General features: G+C 35.3%; 1 protein-coding gene across 1 annotated transcript in view; it reads left to right on the forward strand.

Annotated features, from left to right (window-relative positions):
* The window catches only part of CNTN4 (contactin 4), a 999,482-nt gene that overhangs the window by 203,160 nt on the left and 783,555 nt on the right, over positions 1-12,767 (forward strand).

Genomic DNA, 12,767 nt, shown 5'->3' on the forward strand with positions numbered 1-12,767 from the left:
ATAAGTCTGTACATTTTTATATCATAGAAGATTATTGTATGAATAAATGTCAACAAAAGTGAAAAAAAAATTGGTAGTTTTGGTAAAAACAGACCAAAACATGTAAGAGAGAAGGAAGGAGCTCTGTGTTTTAGAATCCATTGTTTCACCAGGGAAATTTTAAAGGCTGTGTGTGTTCATAAAATCCAAAGTCACTTGAGAATATATTATAGTACATTACTTGTTTCTGTATTCCTGTTTGAGAAAGGTAGTGTAAACATATTCTTGGCAGACTATCAACAAGGTTAATAATGAGCAAAATGCCTGTTGTGTTTTTTTTAATATTAAGAGAGTGCCCTGTAAAGTGATTGTACATGTAAGTTGCTGCTTAGTTCAAAAAATATTCCTTGAAGCTGAACAAAAGTTCCCATTAAACAGTTTATAGAAAAGTACAGAAAGGAATGTAATTTTCAGTAGACTCTTCTATAAAATATTTAGTATACTGTTTCTTCTTCTTTTTTTAATTTTTTTTCTTTTCCTGGTGTCCTTCCCTCGTAGCCCCATTCACAGCTGGGTAGTATTGTTACCTTTTAGAAAGTTTGTGTTGAATATTCCTAAGTCGACCTCATATATGTATAATGATTCATCTTTTCCTTCAGTCTCCACTGATGGCAGAATTCTCATTCAAGCTAGCATTATATACTGCTTGCTTTTTTCTTCATCCTGGTTTGTCCTTTTTTCGCTTGGTGAATATTGATCCCCTTCCATTGTAGGTGGGCTGCACCTACACGGCTCATTTGTGCTTACTTCCTTCTTGTTTGGAGACTCAGCAAGTTCAGCACAATGCCATTTATTGAATTTATCTGTCAATTTCTGCTTCCTTGCATGGCTGACTAATTCAATGGAATCAGCACAATACTAGAGTGCACAGGATAATGACTTAAATTTTTTTAAAGAAAATTGTAAATCAGAAAGAGACTTCAGATTTGAAGACCAGTCACTTCACAAGGTGACAACTTTTAAAGGTGGTACAGGACTTTCTAAGTGAATATGGCAGCAGACTTTGGTTTTCTGATGGGCTACCTCTTAACTTTTTATTACATATTTAAGATACACAGAAAGACACAAATCAGCAACCAGATCTTAAATAAGAATGAGCAGAACCTATAAATCAGGTAGAAACTCCTTCAAATAAAAACAAAGAAAAATAGATAATCTGCAATGAAATAAAAATTAAAATGTCCTTACTTCCTCCATATCACCAAGTAGTAAAAATTGGTAGAACAAATATCACTAACGGCTTAATCTTGGAATTGGCTTAGGAAATATGTTCTACTCTGCACATCCTAGAGAATACCAATATAGCAGCAAGCTGTGGATGAATTAGGAAAATAAACTGACCAATAATAAGCCAATTGTGTTACACACTGATGAAATATACCCGAAAGTATGTGACCCTTCCTGAACGGGGTACTACCTATAACCAGAGCTAGAATACCACTTTCTTATCTCCTTATCACAGACAGGTCTTCTTTTTCTATGTCACTGCAAAAAAGTACAGATCTCAGAAGGCAACATGTTTGAGATAAATAACAAGGAGAGAGGGAGGCACAGCTAGCTATGGAAGGAGAAATATCATGCATCTTTTATACACATGGAAGTCTCCCTGCCCTGGAAAAGTTTCCCAACTTCTTTGTGACTTAGTTTTTCCCATTTTTAAAATAGGGATAAAACCTTTCATAATATTATTGTGAGGATTTATAAGTAAGAATTAAGTCTGGTGTTCAGTGTATATTGGTGAGCATGGGATGGATAGTTGCCACTGCTATTGTTTAGCCTGGGTGTAGGCTTAGAAGGAAATGAATCCCTGCTGGCTTTGTGTATTGAGCTGATAGATCATGTTCATCAAGTTAAAATTCAGGTTTAAACCCGACAATTAAATTTGCCAACTTCATGTTTACTTTGTGGAGCAAAACTCCTGGCCCAAGTAGGTCTCTCCCTGTTCTGTATTTGTAAACAAATACAAAGAAACAGAGCAACTAATTGAAAATAATAATAATAATAAAAAAGCCAAATGAAATGATTGATTCAGGCAAGGGGCAGCAATTTTTTGATAAATTGGTTTATGGGGAGCCAGTTGATTTTATAATATCAAGATGGAACTATACATATAGCTTTCCAGTTATTCTCCAGGAATTAGACTGTTTTCGTTTTAATCCAGTAGCGAGTCAGATAAATACCTCTTGATATGATGCAAGATGGATAGACAACATCCATGATGCATTCAAGTCAGTTTTATTAATATCAGAGTATCAGGAGAAATGGAATAAACAAACTAGACATCACACAGATGCAGACAGACAAATAACAAACGTGAGACATTCTGTGGGACAGAGGCCTGATCTCTCCTACAAGTTAATATCTGGAGAAGGGACTGCACCGTATTAAAAGGAGTCAAAAGTACATAATGAGATGTGATGCTTGGTCATGAATTAGATCCTTATTTTGTCGAACCAGATCGAAAGGACATTTTTGTATATAGTGCCTGCTTGGATAAACCAGGGTATATATTATTTTAAAAAAATCAGCACTTTTGTTAAAATGTCCCTAGACACAGTTGAGATATATATATTCTTTATTACTTGTAAATGTTCTCTTTTATCATGTTTTCTTGATTACCATGTATAATATTGGACTAATCAATGAGTATTTATAAGCATAGTTATGAATCTTTTCTTCTTGGCTAAAGGGATATTTCTAGAATTGTTTATTACGGTCCTTTGATAGGTAATTATAAAAGTAAGAGAAAGAAAGTGAGTCATCTCCCCCTTCTTCCTCCTTTCTTGTCTTTCCCCTTTGAACCCACACTGCAAAATCTTAATTTACCATTAAGCATACAATTGAAGAGTAACGCTCGTTGCTCTGGATTCCATAGCTAGTGGCACTTAGAATTGAAATGCAGGCAGTGTGATTCCAGACACCATGCTTTTAGTTAATATATTCTAGTTTGGCTATTAACCTGGGAATGTAAGGTCACAACCCTAGAGAACATGGTGAAATACTAGAATAAAAAAAGAGAAGCTCAATTTTACTGTTTTTCATGGAAAAACCTAATCTCTGTCGCCTACTTCTTTTGTCAGTTCCTAGGAACTTCTGTATGAAGTTTGGTACTTACAGCCCCAACTCCTGCAAAATTGATCTAAAATCTTCAACCCCAGTTAATTTAAGTTCTTGACAAGTTGGAAACATTATGAGAATGACACACATGGTTTTTGTTCCCATCACCTGGGGAAGGCATATCTTACTGGCATCAACCTCCAGCACAGTCCTGGAGTGACAGAAGCAGCCCTTCAGACGTGGCACCTACTTGCTGTGTTAGTGAAAAGCTGAGATTTGGCTGGCGTTTTCCACACTCTTGACAGTTCATGACATGCCAAAGGGATGAAACAGAAAGACTGCACACTGAAAGTTTGCTGTGACCTAATAAGCAAAGTTAGAGAAGTCATTCCTGGGCACATAAGAGATTTCATAGCTTTGTTTTAAAAATAATGCCTAACAATTACCGGGTTTTGTGGTTAGTAGATAACACCTCTACTATATTTTGAGAACTTCTGGTCCTTTAACATGCATAGCAGCCTTGACTTCAGGCTCTGAGGTCAGGTAGTAGTATGATTTTAACCAAATTATTGCTTGGAGCTTTGGTGTACTCATCAGTTAGGTAGGGATGATGGTAATACATAGCATATATTTTAGTCATGACAGTAAATAAAATGCCTAGTAGTGGGACTGTCCAGTGTATACTTACCGCAGCCACCATACTTGTTACTCCTCAAAAAGATTCTTCAGAAACTAACACTGGAATGCCCTGCAAGTATTTTATAATCTCTTCTATTCACTGTCCATTGTGGTCTTTTCTCTCTCAAGGCTGCTTTCTAGCTATCCCTGAAATAATACAGCAATTTTTGTGGCCCATGACACCCTTTGTCATACATGACAGTGTCATCATATGCCAACTGATGGGTTTTTATTTTTTTCTTATTCTTGACATGCTGTTGGATTTCACATATTTGCTTGGAAAAAGGTTTGGCTAACAGCTTCCTATATTATTAACTGTTTTGCCTTTTCCCTTTTTGCCTTTTTATTTAATGTTAACTATGTCAGTTGCTTCATTTGTTAAGTGCATCACTTCTGTTTGTCTAATGTCATCTTGCTCTATGGAGAGAAAGATAGGTTAGCTTTAAGCAATATAACTGTAGTTGGGTATTCCTGACTCATTTATTTTTGGAGGCAACTCTACTGATTCTGACGTGAAGATTTTCAATGTGTTTTAAGTTTTAATAAGTTGTCATCTTTTAACTTTCCACATTTTCCCCAATAGCCATTCATTTTTCCCCTTTATTTTTACATACACCTACTCAATTTCTTTTTTTTTTCAATTTCTATAATAAGCCATTGAAATATTCTTATTTTCCTGTATATTACTATTTATTAATGTGTTGAAGGTAAGAGATAAATGTTACTGTCTGATAGATCATGAATATAAACTTTTATTTTACAGTTGATTTTCTTGTGAATACTCATTTCACACAGTTTCCAGGTGCTTGGCCTGAATTTTATGAGGCCAGTTAAATGCAGTAAACAAATATAAAATTACTAAAAGTGAATCAGTGGTGACAGGCATTTAATGGCTTTTGTTTATTGTTGATTGGTTGTTGTCCCCTTTGTCTCCAGGGTATTTCCTTTAAAATCAGGATATATCAAACAACTGCTTACACAGGATGTATTTTTTCACATTTTCTGTCAATGAGAAGCAAGCACAGGATACTGCTGTCCCTGTCAGCCAATCTGGTCTGTACTGTGCTCCTCTGAGTCGTATTCTGTAGTGTATGTTGTTCATTAGTCTACGGTCTTTGTCTGATGCTTTTTTTCCCTCTCCTGTTTTAGTGAATCATTTGCACAAAAATGTCTGACCAAATGTCTGACCAAATACGTGTTTTCAACATAAAGAATCAAAGCAAGACTATCACATTGCCTATTAAAATGCTGGTTTTAGAGTAACTTGAGTTTTTTTTTTTTTTTTTTTTTCTTTTTAGGGCCACACCCATAGCATATGGAAGTTCTGAGGCTAGGAGTTGAATCAGAGCTATAGCCACTGCTGTAGCCACTGGCCCACACCAGAGCCATAGCAATGCAGGATCCCTAACCCACTGAGTGGATCAAACCCTCATTCTCATGGATCTTAGTCAGATTTGTTTCTACTAAGCCACTACGGGAACTCCCAAGCTTGAGTTTTTTTTCAAGAATGCCTTATATCCAAGATAATTAGGAATCTATTTTTACAAAAAACTTGTTCACAAATATTCATAACAGCATTATTCATAATACCCAAAAAGTATATGTATTCTGCATATGTCCATCATTCAATAAAAGGATAAGCAAAGTGTGCCTTCCACAAATGGAATGTTAACCATCCATTAAAAGGAACAAAATAACTATACATGCATGACTGAAACCTGAAACTACAAAATTTGAAAACAGTCAGACACAGAAGGCCATATCTTGTATAGGTCATTTATATGAAATGCTGAGAACAGGCAAATACATAGAAACAGAAAGTAGATTAGTATTTGCCAGAGGCTGGGAATAGAGAACGGAGAGTGGCCACTGAATGGACATGGGGTTTCTTTTAGAAGTTATAAAAATGTTGTGGAATTAAACAGTGTGATAGTTGTATTGAAAACTAATAAATTGTATACTTCAAAATAGCTCATATTAACATAACAAAATCCACCACTTATCTCAGTAAAAAAATAAAACGATGTTACAGTGAACAGAGGGTATAAAAAGAAGAAGCCTCTAGAATTAGTGGAAATGCTTTGACATTAATAAGAACATCCTAGGTCTAGATTTCACGATAATTTTCAAACACAGATGAGCATTTGCAAAATAATAATAACACTGAATGCAGGAATGCATTTGGATAAGAAACACTTATCACAACCCTTTATAATGCTAAGTTAGTGGGTATTCCAGTTTCCATGAATGTATTCCCTCTCCCCCACAAAAATAAAAGCACATAATTAGCTGTTGAATGGTCAAAAGGAAAATAGAGTAATATATTCACATATCTGTCACTGAATAGGTTCACAAAGTAATAAGTGCCATGTCTTGAAGAGTGGGGTACAGAAGAGAGAGTAATCGTTACTGCACAGCTGAGTTGGATGTAGAGAGACATTTCATCAGAGAGGTTCTATTTCAATTAGTTTTGGCATAAAGTTCTTCTCTGTGGTGTGGGTGAGGAGGGAATAACATGATCAGTAAGAGCTTTCATCTCACCTTAACTCTTTTTTTCTGTCCAGGAAGGGCAATCATTTCTGCATTGAACCCAGTGATTTCTTTCCTAAATATATTTGATACAGCTTCTGGTCCTTATTTTTGGTTTATTTTGAAAGGTTTAGTTTTCCAACAACTTCCACATTTCTACATTTCTGCTCAAGGGAGGTCATTAGGACTTTTTTTTTTTTTTTTTGGTTCTGTAAAAGCTAAGAAAGCATATTTCCTTTTATGAATTTTTCATATGCTCATTTGATGCTTGTGTGCTCTCTGCCTCTTTGCCTGGCCTGAAATCTGCTTCTTACTCATCTGGTTCATCTCTTGCTATTTGCCAATGCAAATGTGAGACCAGAAACAGCTAAAATAGTTAAGGGCATGTTGGCAAAGTGAAAAGGGAAAGAGAGCCAAATAGAATAAGCACCCAAAGAGGGAAAGGATCAGGGATGATAGATTTATGAGTTTTAGGTAGAAGGAAGGAAAGAAAGGAAATGGGGAAACAGTTGGGAAGAAATTAGAATGATGGCTGTAGACTGGATATAGTAAAGGAAATGACTTCAAGAACGATGCAAAAGGGAGTTCCTGTCATGGCCCAGTGTAAAAGAATCTGACTGGTATCCATGAGAATGAAGGTTCTATCCCTGGCCTCGCTCAGTGGTTAAGGATCTGGTGTTGCCATGAGCTGTGGTGTAGGTCACAAACTTGGTTTGGATCTGGCTTGGCTGTGGCTGTGGTTGTGGCCAGTGGCTACAGCTCTGATTCAACCCCTAGACTGGGAACATCCTGCCACAGATGTGGCCCTGAAAAGACAAAAAAAAAAAAGAAAAAAAAAGATGCAAAAGTTCAGAACAGGACATAATTTTTTTTGTAATTGAGTTGCAAGAATGCAGAAGTAATTAAGTTATTTACAAATTTGGTTTTCTTTAGGCTCATCTATAATATACATTCAAAAACTTACCTTGCTCTGGTGTTGAAGGTGGGTTTACACTTTTTTGGATATCTTGCAATAATTATCTCATTCATCCTTATAACATTTCTAAAGGGTGGTTTGAAAACAAATCTTTTAATATTCTTCATGAATCTTATTTCTACCATCTCCTCATGATTGCTTAAAATGAAACAATTATATGACATGTAGTTTCAGTGAATTTATAATATAGCATCACAGTTGGGGTTTTTAATATAATCATATTATTGAAGGATAGCAGAATATGCCTCTCCAAAACATGCCACTTTTGTGTAAGAATTATTTTGGACTGTAGACAGTTGAGAAGAAGCAGATATAGGAAAGGATCCTTGTACTGTGTCTGTTTGATTAAAAGCAGGAGATAAATTTTCAAAGGTGTCACTCTTCATCTCTCTGCTAGAAAAGACAAAAGTTAATCAGCTGAGAACTTTATACCATATTGACCTGGAAATGGTAACAGAAGAATCTGTATGAGACTTTGCTAACTAGTTTTTTCTGTCATTGCTTTACCCATCCTACATGTTTGCCACTCTTGGAAGAATAAAAGTCCTGTTCTTTATCCACAAATGTATTATTCTTTGTTAAAGATGCTATCTATATAAGCCAGAGTTCTAAGCCACCTCTTTGAACTACTCAGTGTTCCTTGGGTATCTCTCAGGACCACATGGGGAATATATGTTGTTTATTTATTTATTTATTTATTTTTTAATAAGTTTTTTTTTTTTTTTTTTTTTTTGCTATTTCTTGGGCCGCTCCTGCGGCATATGGAGGTTCCCAGGCTAGGGGTCGAATCGGAGCTGTAGCCACTAGCCTACGCCAGAGCCACAGCAACGTGGGATCTGAGCCGCGTCTGTAACCTACACCACAGCTCACGGCCATGCTGGATCATCAACCCACTGAGCAAGGGCAGGGACCAAACCCGCAACCTCATGGTTCCTAGTCGGATTTGTTAACCACTGCACCACGACGGGAACTCCTATGTTATTTATTTATTTATGTTTTTATCTTTTTGCCATTTCTTAGGCCACTCCCGCGGAATATGGAGGCTCCCAGGCTAGGGGGCGAATCGGAGCTATAGCTGCCGGCCTACTCCAGAGCCACAGCAACTCAGGATCTGAGCCACGTCTGCAACCTACAACACAGCTCATGGCAACACTGGATCCTTAACCCACTGAGCAAGGCCAGGGATTGAACCCACAACTTTATGGTTCCTAGTTGTATTCGTTAACCACTGTGCCATGACGGGAACTCTGCTGGGGAATATATGTTAATAAACTTCTGTTTGCTTGTCTCTTGTTAATCTTTCTTCTATTATAAAGGTCTTGGCCAAGGATGAAACTTATTTTTCCTATCCTACATAATTGTAATTTTCTACTGTAGAATATTTCCTTTACGTAATAAATGAAACCTAACTCCTACAATAGGTCTACTAAAATGAGCCAGTATCTTCTTTTGGGGATGTTCGTTTTTAATAGTAATAAAGTATTTGACAGTAGTGGAAGAGTTAATCCACACATACAGTGGACTGAAAGTTAGGAAAATCTTAAACATTTAATAATATGTAAAGTATTCCTTATGTAGGAACATAAATATATATTATAGGAAATTAGTGATATTAAATTTGTCCACATAACACACAAAAGGCTTGAAAAATATGTTAATGATTTATTGGTTGTTGTTGTATGAGATAGGTAATAGGAGTGATTTATGTATACTATGTTTGCCGGTTTACCTACCATGATATGCTTTAAATAATAAGAGGAGTGATAAATAAAATACATACAAAATGAAAAGTTCTCAGTCTACCTAAAATAGTGGTTTTATTTTTTTCTAACAAATGCAAAATATGGAATCAGAGATCTTAACTATTAGCAAACATGTAGAATATGGAATTGGTAATTATTACCTCAACACTTAGAAAAAGTATTGCAAGGTGAGTAACAAATACATAGTTAAACATAATTAAAAAGTTCTTATTCTGCAAAAAAATTAAATAGAGTATAATTAGATGAATGGTCTGATTAAAAAAAGTTTATCTAGTTCAATTACTGTTGATGAATCTGTTTAATGACATTGCAATTGCTTATTATTCTGTCATAGCATAATTTCATTAATGACACATATTAAAATTATTGAAGTAGAAACATCTTAAATTGCATTGGGGCATTGGATTGCCTAACAAGTTTCTTCTTTCTTTCCCTATACTGTACCTTATTTCTTATAGTCTAAATATACTGCTGTGTAGGAGGGATAGTCAAGTGAGGACTTCCTTAATCATATCAAAATTATCATTGCTTATTCTCCCCTTATTTCAGTGTGTTCACTTGAGAAAAGCACAACTATCTAGGTAAGTAGATCAACACAATTGGGTCACTGATAATTCTAAAACCAGTAGATTATAACCAATGTCATATTAATGATGTCCATCTAGGTACGTTTTCCCTGTGTTTAGTTAGATAAATAAATGATTATGTATTCATCAAGTGTTTTATGGCCTGCATTTTACAAGCACTTTTGTCATATGAACATCTTTCATGTTAGAAAATATTACTCTCCATTATTTTAATGGCCAATTATTACTCCATTTAGGAATTACAGTTTATTTAACTAATCTTCTATATCTTGAGGATAAGTTCCCGAAGAATAATTGTTGAATCAAAGAATGTATATTTTAAGCTTTTAATGCATTAGTAAATTTCCATTAGGAAAATTTGTACCAATTTACATGTCTACTCTGAATTAAAGAACAAGTTTAGCCATACCTTTGCTAATTTGGGGAGGCATTTTTCTTTTCATTTGCCATGATTATAAACAAAAAAGAATATTGTATCTTAATGAAGTGTATTAATTTAAAATTTTAGCTGTATTCAATTTAATATATCTCTATGAGATTGCCACCCCCTTTCTTTCTTTCTGTTTCTTTCTTTCTCCCTTCCTTCCTCCTTCTCTCTCTCTCTTTCCATACATATATCCAGATATATTACTTATATAAACCTTGTGAACCTGTACTGTATTGATTTTCTATTGATTAGAAAGTGGTGTACTTCCCTTTCTTCAAATGTATAGAACTAAAAATATAGTAAAAGCTGAATGGAAAATAACACAATCCTAACCATAAAGGGTCTAGTTAGCTTAATAATACATGGCTATTAAATAAAGCTTGTAAAGATATATAAAAATGCCAGAAACAGAAAAATATGACAATTTCTAAATAGAACAACTATCCTAAAATATGTTAAGTGCATTTTAAAGGAGTTTTTACTCAAAATAACTGATTAGTGTTTGAATGGGATACACTACAGCTGACTTGGTTATATGTTCATTTATGTTTACAATATAACTTTTTTTTTTCACAGAACATAGTGGAAGCTGTAAATATCTCTGGATTATTCAAGCATGCAATTGATCCTATGCTTAGTTTACTCTAACATATTTTGAAAGGGACATACATGATCTAGGAATGCTTAAAATATGGAGAAAAGATTAATCACAATGGTATGAGAAGTGTTTGAAGAAACCAGGAAAGGTTTAGTTTCAATGATTTAGAAGATTCAGGAATGGCGTCTTTGTATACAAACACTAGAGGGACTGCCAGTGCAGATTTCATGTTTTGATTATAGTCTTAAGATGTAACAAAGAACTGTAGGTTAAAAGAGGAGGAATGTCATATTTGTTGTAGAACAATGTTCATAGTTCAAACATTCCTATGAGGAAGATAATGGGATATTTTTTCCTTGGACCTCTTTGTTCAAAGACTGGCCGTTCATGTGGCAAGATTATTGTAGAGATGATTTTATCAGTTGATGGTTGTTACCTTTAAGGCTATTTCCAGTTTAGAGATTAAATGTGAGTATAAATGTGAACAACTAATGGAATTTATGCCATCCCATTCATTGTAGCTCTAGGATGTAATGTGTGAAAATAGATGCTATTTTACAATAGTGCATTAGTAAACCCTAAAGTCTGAAATTAGCTGGATGATTATAATGATTTTTTTTGTGAACTTAGTAAAGACTATATTCATCTTCTGATGTTTGAATTATATTACAAGAATAAAAATCTAATAAATTTTGCTAATTAAATTTTAAATGATTAAGTAGAGAATTAAGATTTCATTTTGGTTGTATTAATTTTATAAAGAAATATGAAGCACAGAGGATTTCTATCACTGATGGCAATTTTGACAGAAACACTATTGTTTCATAATGCAGTGAAAAAAATTGACAGCAGAATTAGCAAATAAATTGGAGTAGATGTTAGTAGAAATAAAGCAGCATGGATTTGAAAAGAAAACAAGGAATGGAGGACATTGCTATGAAGGTAGATTAAAGAAATGGGGAAAGATTGCAACATGCAGAGATCTTCAGATAGTTTCAGTTTGGAATAGAATAGAGTAAGCCATATGAAGTATGTAACAGAAAATTTATTACAAACACATTGTTATCAAAAAAGTAGGATAGTAGGAGAAATATAAATCTGAAAAACAGAATGAAAACAACTCTTGTTTTCATTGAAAGATAACTGGTAAATGTTAAATGAGCACGTAAATAAAATAAGTTAAATGAAATAGTCTAAGTTACTCAAGTTAAATAAATTATTTGTTCAGTAATATAGAAAAGGTAGAAAAAGTTATTTCAAGGAATAGAATTAAATGAAAGCAATATGTGTAAGTATTAAAGATAGATAGTGAGGGATTAAGATGGCAAATAGGACTGGAGCTCAATTTCTCTCCTAAAAAACAAAATTTACAACTAAATGCTGAGCAGTCTTCAACCAAATGGACCAGAAACTTTCAAAAAGATAGGCTACTCCAGAAGACAAAGCAGACAACACTTCAAGAGGTCGGGGGGCAATTAGGTGATATAAGCAATCCAATACCTCCTGGGTGGGAAGCCCCACAGACTAGAAAGTAACTGGTTCACAGAGATTCTTCTACAGGAGTGAGAGTTCTGAGTCCCACATCAAACTCCCACGTGTTTGGATCTGGCACTGGCAGAAAGATTCCCCAGAGCATCTGGCATTGAAGGCTAGTGGGGCTTGTGCACAGGAGCTCCACAGGACTGGGGGAAATGGAGACCCAGTTCTTACCAAGGCTCACACAGACCTTCACATGCATTGGGCCCCAGGGTGAAGCAAAGACTCCATAGGAATTTGGGTCAAACCTGACTGCAGTTCTTGGAAGACCTCCTGGGAAAACAGGGGTGAATGTGGCTTGTTGTGAGGGAAGGAAATTGGAAGCAAAGCTCTTGGGAATATTCAGCAGCATGCCTTTCTCTGGAGGTGGCCATTTTGGGAAAATCTGGACCCACCCATCAGCACTGAGAAGCCCCAGGCCAAACAACAATCCAAGTGGGATCACAGCCCAACCCATCAGTAAATAGGATGCCTAAAGTCCCCCTAGACATACAGCTGACTCTAATCCCATCCAGAGACTAAGCCCCACCCACCAGAGGGATAGGAATCAGCTCTACCTACCAGTGGGCAGGGATCA

The sequence above is a fragment of the Sus scrofa genome, chromosome 13 (genome assembly GCF_000003025.6).
Source record: "Sus scrofa isolate TJ Tabasco breed Duroc chromosome 13, Sscrofa11.1, whole genome shotgun sequence".
Taxonomy (NCBI): Eukaryota; Metazoa; Chordata; class Mammalia; order Artiodactyla; family Suidae; genus Sus; species Sus scrofa.